The sequence below is a fragment of the Anastrepha obliqua genome, chromosome 3 (genome assembly GCF_027943255.1).
Source record: "Anastrepha obliqua isolate idAnaObli1 chromosome 3, idAnaObli1_1.0, whole genome shotgun sequence".
Lineage (NCBI taxonomy): Eukaryota > Metazoa > Arthropoda > Insecta > Diptera > Tephritidae > Anastrepha > Anastrepha obliqua.
Genome location: NC_072894.1, coordinates 140,962,504 through 140,972,306, shown reverse-complemented (window position 1 = coordinate 140,972,306; position 9,803 = coordinate 140,962,504).

Genomic DNA, 9,803 nt, shown 5'->3' with positions numbered 1-9,803 from the left:
ATGGCATTAGAAAAGTCAAGTAAATACAGAAGTGAGGCATCCACAACGTTTTATTGAGATACACTGAGGCAACAGTAAAAGAGGTTAGATAGTAGGGATATAGAGAGATAAATATTGGATAATGCGAGCCGTAAACTAATACAATGAAAGTCATAATGTGAACAAGAAAATTTTACTTTTTGGCTTAAGATAAATTAGGCCAACTTTCCACGAGTTGAGGGAACAAGATGTTGAAATGCAGCGGCTGATAATATCAGTCAAAGTTGACTAGCTATGCATGGCATAGCTAATTTTGTGTGACGAAGAGATGTGCCATCCTCACCAACTGCGTTAGGTTTATCTTGTTAACACGGCCACATACAACTCAATGATATCCGGAAATTCGAAAAGCGTCCCACATCTACAGGGTCGCCATGAGTATTGGCGTTGGACCTAAAACTGCTGATAAAACATATTTTTAGGGTATTACATCTTAATTCACAAAAGAGAGCGATAGTAGATGCTCCTGCAACGATGAGCACACAGCAGGACAAAAGGCCTACGATACTCGAGTTAAATAAATTAAAGTAAATAATTGTGGCGTGCGTCTTGGTGTTGTTCCACGATACTCGCATGGCACTGAAGAAAGGCCCTAGAAGATAAGTGATAGATTTGGCTACAATAACATAATTTTCAAAGCTTTTCGGGAAGCCAACAGCAAGGAGCTGCTGGTTTTAAGCTGCAGAAAATCATAGCAAGAGATTAATGATTAATAAGTACCCTGATGCAGAATAGCAAGATTTGGAAACTTTTGTGAAGCACTGGATAGGCCTAGCAGACGTGGGAAGAGAATATGTGTTTCAACACGACATTGCGCCTGCTCACAAGGCAAGAACTATTACGAGAGTCCTGCCTACTTTGCAAACTTGGTGCAAGTGGTAGTCTTGCCAGTCTTTCTTGTTCTTCTCCTTAAAAGTTTCATTATTTTTCATTCACATTCCATCGAAAATTCCCCTAAGTCGTTTAAATTATGGGAATTATGTCTAGTTGTCAATCTGCGTTAATTGCACATAATTCTTGAGATAATTCCGAATTAAGTCGTAAATCCTGATTAACGCCACTGTCTGTTTATGCTATAAGAAAGCGTTACAAGATCAGCTACAATACTTCACAGAAAAAGGACAACTCGAAAGAGTGAATAGACACGGAACTTTACAGAATACAAAAAAAAAAACATACGAGGTGTGTTCAAAAAGTATCGCGAATTTTGTGTTTTTTTCAAAAATTATTTATTTATTCATTAATATCCATTTTGTCCCCCTGAAAGTAATCCCCATGAGATATTATGCACTTGTGCCAACGTTTTCTCCAATCTTCGAAGCACTTCAAAAAATCATTTTTTTTATCTTGTTCAGCTCCTCCTTCGATGCCGTCTTTATCTCGTCAATCGTAACGTAGCGTCGTCCTTTCATGGGCCTCTTCAGTTTCGGAAACAAGAAAAAGTCTCAGGGGGCCAGATCTGGGGAATACGGTTGCTGTGTGTTGTGTGTGTTTTTGGCCAAAAAGTACCGCACAAGCAACGATTTGTGAGCAGGGGAGTTATCGTGATGCAAGAGCCAATTTTTGATCTTCCACAAATCCGGGCGTTTCTGGCGGATTGCTTAGCGCAAATTGCGCATAACTTGCAGGTAATATTCTTTATTGATCGTTTAACCTGTGGCCAGACCTCATGATGCACAACGTCCCTGCAATCGAAGAAAGCGGTAAGCAAAACTTTTACATGCGACCGAACTTGGCGCGCTTTTTTCGGTGTTGGCTCGTGCGGCAGCTTCCATTGAGATGATTGAGCTTTGATTTCCACGTCATAAGCATAAACTCACGATTCGTCATCAGTTATGACCCTCTGCAGTAAATTTGAGTCGTCGCGGACAGAGTCCAACATCTCATTCGCAATGTTCATGCGATGCTGCTTTTGGTCGAAATTGAGCAGTTTTGGTACGAATTTTGAGGCGACCCGTCTCTTACCCAAATCATTAAAAAAAAATCGAATAACACGAGCCAATCGATATGTCTAGGTCCTCAGCAATTTCTCTAACGGTGATTCGACAATTGGCCAATACCATTTTCTTCACTTCATCATTTTTTTCGTCTGTTGTTGATGTGCTCGGGCGCCCGGCACGCTTTTCGTCGTTCACATCTTCTCGGCCTTCTGAGAACATTTTGTACCACCGATAAACGTTGCTTTGGTCCAAAGTAGCTTTTCCGTATGATACAGTCAACACTCGGAATGCATCCGTACACTTAATTTCGTTTTTCACACAAAATTTGATACAGGTTCTTCGATCCATCTTATACGTGGACAGTCAAGCAGCAATAAAAGCAATAAGCTTATATTGTAATAAGTTCAAAAATATTCAACGGAGCAGGGAGGCCATAGAAAGGCTAGCCGCAAACAGTAGGCTGATTATCTATTGGGTGCCTGGTCACAAAAGCATTATGGGGAACGAAATTGTAGATGAGATAGCAAAAAGTGCTCTTAGACTACCTTTTGAACAAGAGAACGACATACCAAAACCGCAAAATACAATAAACAACGAAATGGGCGACTACATGAAAAAGCGAGTGGAAGCTAGGTGGACTAATCTGACCACATGCAAAACAGCAAAAGTCATGTGTAGAACTAACGACAAAAAACTGACTCAATTCGTACTTACCATCTCGCGAAAGGAATGCAGAACTATCATAGGTATGCTAACAGGCCACAATCTACTGGCTGCATATGCGTACAAGATAGGGATTGCTAACACGGACAAATGCAGAGAGGATGTTGAGGAGACTCTAGAACACCTTCTGTGCGCTTGTCCGGCATTACTAAAAACGCGACTAAAATGCCTGGGAGCCCCACTGTTTGAGGGTCTGGAGGACGTCTCAAAAGCGGATACTCCAGTTCTGGTTATATTCGCCAAAAGCGTTGACAGCCTACATGATATCTACTTTCAGTATTCATAGAAGTCGGTCTCCATCTGGTGTCGCTAGGGACCAAAAGGTCTATGCGTGGCCTGGTTGGCAGGCTAACCTAACCTAACCTTTGGTCCACCTTTTTGAATAGGTAAAAATCGAAGACGAGCCGAAGCACGTGCAAGCAAAGCAGCTGTCAACAATTAACTGAATGTTCAAAATGGCCGAACTCATCGGCATGAGTGAGAGACATGAGTACCAATATAACGCCACAAAAAATCCAAATTCGAATATACGTAACCTGCGAAAATTCAAAATTCGCGATACTTTTTGAACACACCTCGTACAGTGCTATGAATAGACTTTTTATTCGGCTTCTCACTAGCCGATTTCATACTATTACTATTGAACTGAATTATTAGGAAAAACTGAACAAAAAAAAACAGTGATAGTACAGATAAACACCTGAAACGGCAGGATAAATTGCTGGATCGTGTATAGCGAAAAGGAAACCCTTCGTTTCGGCAAATATCGGCCTGTTGGTAACCCATAAGTGGCTTTTTATCGACATGTGGGTTCAACAAGTTTTTTCGCTAAACGCCGTGAACAGCCATTTCAGATTTCATTTTGAATATTTTCATCTATTAATGTGGTAGGTTGATTTCGTAGGTTTGATTCGTTCGAAACGGGGTGTAATTATCATCCGCCGCTCTGACAGTCCTGTGCAGTTCTAATTGGGCACACTTTTGTTAAAAATATTCCCTGATGTTTAAAATTAGTTTATCATGGAGGGATCGAACATCAAAATGTCCTCTGCCGCCCACTTTCCTAGGTAGCATCGTTCGAATGACAGATCTCACCCACCACCAAAAAACAAAAATTAATCGTAATAACAATAATAATTTCTGTTTAAATATTAAAATACTATCGTAATTCTCGTTAGACTTTGTATCTCGTTAATTTTTTAAAATACTTGTGCATACACACACAAATACATTTATGTGGATATTTCTATAAATTTGTACTTCAACTAGTTAGAAGTTACCCCTAAGTTGCTTACATTTATTGCCTTGAGAATTCTCCACCGTCATAATCACTTGGATCAGAGCTTCAAAGAGCCAAAATTGCAACGCAATAGTTTCGTGGCTTCGACCGCTCAAGTGGCGTGACGTTCCATTTGTGTCAATTTTAATAAACGAATATGTAAGCACGTTTCTTAATATGTGCTTGTATGTATGTATATATGTATGCATGTATGTATGTTTAATGCCATCCGCATTTTGATAGTTTGAGTATGCGCAATAAAATGGGCAGGAAAATGGGGCAATAATGGACAAACGAAATTCCATAAAACCATGTTAGTTGTTGATTTAGTTGTTGTTATCGCCAATACAAACGTCGCCAGAACACTTTCAGCTCATATTTTTGTAGTTATTGTTGCCTTAGCTAATTTAGCAGCAGCAGCAGCAGCAGCTGCTTGCTTGTGTGTCCCCCACATTTGCGCCACTCTGAGTATTCCACCATACACAACTAGAGTACATTCCATAGGTTGTTGTTGTTGGTATTGCTGTCGTTCTTGCCGTTTAATGAATACAAAAAAAAATAAAACATTTAGATCCCCCGGCATGTTTTAGTTACCCGACTCTCTTCATTTACTTACAACTATACATACACACACACGGCCACACACACACACATATGTTTAAAACAAAAATTATAATGATAATGCCAACTGCACTAAAAAATAAGAACATTGGAACTGAACAAAAACAACAACAATCACAAACAACAATTGCTATACACTTTGGCACTTAAGAAGCCACTTCCGTTAGCAATTTACAAACAACTACATACAACAAGAGCCACAAAGGCAACAGCAACAGCAACAGCAACGTCAACAGCCAAAGCATGGCGAACGAACGAATCATCTGCGCATCAGCTCGGCCGCATTTGATGCATGGATGTGGCTTATGGGCACGGAAATCGTAGTGGTCGCTGGAATGTTGATGGTTAATGGTGGCAATAGTTGCGATGGCAGCGACGTGGCTGTTTCTGCCACATTAAGAAATCTTCAATTGTCTTGATTGAGCGACGGATGGCAGGCATTTTGTTTAATAATAATTCTTAGTTGTGAGCTCATTTTAGCGCTCGGCACTTGGGATTTATTAAAATCTATGTATCATATATACAAAGTTTTCGAGAAATTTCTAGAGTTCACAACATGAAACGGAACTTTTGTAGGCCATGGCATTAATGCTAAATAAGGGTAGGGTTAAGGTAGTAGCATACGCCGATAACTTGGTCCTAATGATATCGGGACCGTTTCCCTCAGTCATGGTTGAGATTTTGGAGAGGTCACTGGCTGTATTCAGTCGCTGGGCTGCCACTTGCGGCCTCCGAGTCAACTCTGACAAAACGGAGCTGGTGCTATTTACCAAAAAATATAGACCTCCACCCTTTCGACTTCCCAAATTAAACAACCACATTCTCCCGCTTTCATTGGATGTCAGGTATCTTGGAGTAATACTTGAGCTCCATTGGAATCTACACATTGAAAATCGAGTAAAGAAAGCCAGTATTGCCTTCTACACCTGTAAATCCATGTTCGGTAAAAAACGGGGACTCAAGCCACAGGTCGTGCTGTGGATGTTCAACACAGTGGTTTTGGCAATTTTAACGTAGGGATGCCTGGTTTGGAAAGGCTATAATCTTACTAAACTGGAGAGGGTATAAAGGACTGCATTTGCATTGGCCTTACCGCAGCATGTAAAACTTGCCCCAGTGCTGCCCTGAATGTCGTTTTGCACTTACTTCCCATCGACTTTTACGTTATTTCCATCGCAGCTGAAAGTGAAATCAGGTTAAAGGAGGTTGGCCTCTGGAGGCAACCTCTCAAGGGTATAATCTAAAGCTAAGACATTAAACCTTATCGCTGTTTCGAATGCCACATTTCTTATAGGAAGCTAAGGGCCCGCAGAAGCTTGGACAATGACAACATCCGATGAAGCGTACCTTGGAGTATTTGAAAGAAAGATTCTGTGAAGGATTCTTGGAGTTTTGCACGTTGGCGATGGCGAGTATCGCAGGCGATGGAACAATGAACTATATGAGCTTGACGACGACATAGACGTAGTGCAGCGAATAAAGTTCCAGCGGTTTCTTTGGCTGGGTCATGTCGTCCGAATGGATACAAAAGCTCCAACTCCGAAAGAAACTCGATGCGGTACCAGCTGGTGGTAGCCGAGGAAGAGGAAGGCCTCCTTTGTGCTGGAAAGATCAGTGTTCTGTGTTGGAGAAGGTCTTTGCTTGGCTTGGTGTGCCGAACTGGCGCCGGTTAGCACGAGAAAGAAACGACTGGGGCGCTTTGTTAAACTCGGCCAAAGTCAAAGACTCCGTTGGCAATTTCCAGCTCTGACTCCCAACTGACTCGGGCGGTACTTATCTCAAGATTCTGGATCTCCGCAAAACATCGATCTTTCAGGGTACCCAAAAAAAACGGGCAACACTAGTCTACGTACTTGGATGCATGCAACTGACTGACTGTCAAGATTTCGAGCAAGGCAGAGCACTTCAAGTAAAATGCTTATTGATATGAAAAAAAAACATATGTTACCTGACATGTCCGACCTACTGTTGCAGATCCTCCTGTCCCTCATTAAGCAGAAGGGACTGAAGGCAGCTGGTTGGACTGACGACCGGCCACTTTCTATGAGCGAAGCACATGGAAAATGTAGGCATCTCAGACAGTGCACTCTGCCCAGCATGAGACGGCGGACCACTTTCTGTGTATCTGCCCGGCCTTCGCTCGAATCAGTCCTGAGGTATTTGGCACTGATGTGTTAAGAAGCGGCCATCTCGGCTCCTTGACACCAAAAAACCTAGTCAGATTTCTTCGGAGGTCAGGTAGATTTAAAGAAAATTTAAAAGGGAACCCGAATGCAGTACAATGGATTATTAATGTTGTCTGAGTGCCATACTTGTTAGTTGTCCATACAAAAAAACCAGAAAACAAAAAAAAAATGCGATCAATGAATCTCTTCCCAGTTGCATGAGCAAAAAGTGAAGAAAAATCGATTAAAAACCATTACAGCGGATTTCCATCCCGATCGAGTTCCAGGAATTTATTTATAACTCGACTGCGACTTTTTCTTATTTTCCAAGGGGGAGTCGTCGTAACTTAGAGGAACACTTCATGGCAATAAGCAGTAGATAAAAGAATCTGTAACCGAGCCGCGGAAAGGGTTAGCTTTGCTAATTTAGCAAATGGGTTTTCAATAGTTTCCAGCAAGTTCCTGGAACTTAATTGCCACACCTCGTAGTCTTCTGTAATTTGTATAATTTTTCAGGATTTCAACTAGTTTTTTGCCCATCCTTATCCTCTTGTGTTCAGTGGCATTGTAAGTATGAAGCAAATACGGCGTTATCCGTAATTTTATTCCACTATTTGTTATTTTTTTTGCTGCCTCATGGGAATCAGGATTATCTAGAGCTTTCCCCGCCATACCACTCATATATCTACTCCAATGGATGGCCTATTTTTATGAAAATAAGATGTAAGAAATTAAAATGTGAGCATAAGTAACGGTAACCACATATGTCTGTATGTTTGCATTAGATTCCTCACACAAAAAAATACATTTACTTTTACGTTTACTTTTGATTCTCAAATTCATATTTCATTCTTTCACAGCAGCCAATAAACCAACACCAACTCTCCACTTCACTCTCTTCGTTAACCGTCCACTCCGCTATTGCAATTCATTGAGTGCTGAAAGTTGCACGGCTTTGTTTGAAACTCTACAACAAATTGAGATGGAACCGGAGTTGACAACAAACAGCGTAGCGCGGCCGAGACACACACGAGCAGAGACGGCGGCAGTACGTCAAATTAAAAATGGCAATTGAAAATGTGCAGCTAAATGGTTTGTACTCGCAGAATACTGGGCCCTCATGCGCATAAGGCTCATAGCCGTAGACAGCTTCTGCAGCCAAATGTGGACTTGCATATGCTATTGTATGTAAGTGTGTATCAATTTGCGTGTGTAGGTATGTATGAACGTATGGGCAATATGATCAACTGAACTGTTAGCAAGTAAAAAAAAACTCTGCGCAACAGAGCCAGAATTCGTGATGGCCAAGCAAGCACACATGCGCAGCAAATGTCGTCAGCGTCTAAGGGTTGGGAGGGTTGTCATTGCAGTAAGCCGTTGGCAATTTGGCACGTCGGCAAATGCGGATATGGTGGCTTAAAATCATTTAATTTTGTTCTTTTCTTTCATCTTTTAAGTGTTTTACTTCTCGAATGATTGCAAAGAGAAATGCTCAGCGTGCATGTAAGTAAGGGGTGGTGCAACTTTTGTTTGAAATTTAATTCCATACGGCTAAAAATAAAAGACGCATAAGAATATTTTTAAGTGAACTCATTTTTGTAGTGCAAGTCATTAATGTGCAATATAATTTCATTCAAATTACTGCCACGGCCGGCTTTGCAGTAGCCCATTCTGTCAATCAATTTCATATTTTCATCGGTACAAATTGGCAAATTTTTGCCGTTATTCCACCAATCGATTTTATGTTTCAACTCTAGAATCATCTCTGGTTGGTTGGCGTAATAGATAAGACCACTTCTTTTCGCTAAGCGTTAGCAAGTGGCGAATAGATGAAGCAACTGGACATATCTTGAAAGTGTTGGAATAGAGCTACCTAAAATTACTGCCTAAAATACGAACAAGTATAGCTGGTAGCATAGTGAGTTATATTCGTTTTTTTTATGCCCGCTAGCTGCAAATCTTCCTCGATAATTTTGTTGTTGGTTTCATATGCAAATTTTTCGTTAAGTTAGTCGAGCAGAGAGAGAGCAAGCAGAGAGGTGGCGAATAGCAGACGCCTATTGTGAAAAGATTTGTGTGTGTCGGATGTGTGCTCTTTAGCAGACCGTTATTCGGTTCTGAGCAAATTCAGCTGATTGGCTGACGTCACTTGGGATGTGTTTACAATAACCTGAGATTGTGTTGGTGATATACAAAAAAAAAAAATCAACCAATGACGTCTGAACAACGACTGATTGGACAAGAGTGTGAATATGTGTGAAATTCCTAATGGAAAGAATAATGAGATGACGCCTATCATCGTCATATTGGCACCAGTATGGCCAGATTAATATTTGCCTAGCTTGATTTATCTTTTTTTTTTTGTTATTTAGTCTCGGAGTTTTAGTTCTTTCTTCATGACATTTTTCCACCCTGTTCTAATTAAAATGTAATGTTTATAATTTTGTAAAATACACATATTTTTTTAAATAGTTCACTAATTTCCTCAGTTTTATTTAGCTTTACTTATTTTAACATCTGGCCGCATTGCCCGCGATTGCAGTTGTTGTTGGTGTTCTTCTGCTTTCAACAGTCAAATCTCTCTCGCGCTACTGCAGTGTTGCCTAGATTTGGATATAAAAAAAACACTAAAATGCCCATTTAAAGAAAATAAAACACCAAATATATATTGAGTTACTTAAAGAACTTTGTATGCGTGACAAATTGTTCTTGAGAAAGTTGCGTTTTTTTCTTAATAAATATGTTCTGGTTATGTACAATTTGATTTATGAGATTTTTGTTAAGAGAACGACTTCTTTGCTATATTTGAGGTTATGAAACAAGATAAGGTACTCTTTTTGTAAAAATGCCGTTATAGTTTCTTCAGTAGTATATTGTTGCTTATTTTTGGTATGTCCCACTAAGGATAAAGGACCGGAAGAAACGATTACACTTCCTTGGTTCGCATTCAGTAAATTCTATGGTTAATTCGTATTCAGTAAATTCAAACACTTTTTAAAATGTGTAAAAAGGTTTTCAATGTTAAGAAGAGTTGAG